We start from the raw sequence: 1,169 nt of genomic DNA, 5'->3' as shown, positions 1-1,169 counted from the left end.
GTAGTAATGATTATCATCAAATATGTAGTAATGATTTTAAAAATTATTTAAAAAATCCGGTTACCATAAACTAGAATCAGAACCTAAACTGGAAAGTTAATTCAATCCCTTCCAAATGAACTGACGCAATTCTCTAACTGTATAAGAGCCAGACACATCCAAAAATGGAGTATTGCTGTCACATCTAGGTAAGGGTGATAGTGCACTCGTTCTCACCATGACAGAGTACAAAACCGACTTCCTCATCTTGTGGCGAATGCTCTTTTCTCTAACTTGCGATCTCTTTTACGAGATTTTAGATATGTTGTTAGTCTCCCTGTACTATATCGTTAGTCATGGTAGGTGCTAGACTGGGCTCCAATACCTAGTCCCTCCATGTAAAACATTCACTCCAAGAACTCGCCCAGCTACAACCACTGCACTTTCTCTGGATAAAAAAACTAAACAAATGGAACTTTCATGAACAATGTTTCTTTCGATGATGGCCTGTGCGAATACTCCTTGTGAGTAAATAACAAAAAAAAAAAAAAATAAAATAATAATAATAATACGATTATCGTGATGGTGATGATGATGGTGATAGTAATGTCGATGTACGACGAAACTGTATTTTCCAGCATGCAGTATATTTTTTGTCTTAGCTTTCTATTACATGTAAACACGCGTGCCCTAGTGGGCTAATTCATGTTATTGCAGTGGGGCATTTAGTTCAGCTAATGGAATAGAGAGAAGCACACGCACACATTCGAAAACACACATAGACACATAAGTAAACACGCACGTACACACATATATCTTATTTTTTATCATCTTTTCTCTCGATATTTGCTTACGTTTTTTTTTTTTTTTTACCTGCTTTTATTTGCCTTTTAATCTTCTATTCCTTTATGGATTCGAATATTTATTCATAAACCATTGAAAATTGATACATAAAATATTATATATCATTATAATATTTTATGGAGATACATGAAATTGTAGTCATCGGCATACAGTACTGTCTCGTTGTATCACAGCTCATCAGTGCCGCTAGACTCCGAAGTTTTGGGTAATTGCGCCAAACCCGCGAGTAATTGTGCCAACTAAAAAAGTTTTCTTTATATGTGTGGTTGCCAAAAGAGTGCTTCTGGCTAGTTGACGCAATTACACCGGACTTGGCGCATTTACCT

This window comes from Euprymna scolopes, chromosome 7 (genome assembly GCF_053919585.1).
Source record: "Euprymna scolopes isolate OS-2025 chromosome 7, ASM5391958v1, whole genome shotgun sequence".
Taxonomy (NCBI): domain Eukaryota; kingdom Metazoa; phylum Mollusca; class Cephalopoda; order Sepiida; family Sepiolidae; genus Euprymna; species Euprymna scolopes.
The sequence above is the reverse complement of the archived record's forward strand: the minus strand, read 5'-3'. Positions refer to the sequence as shown.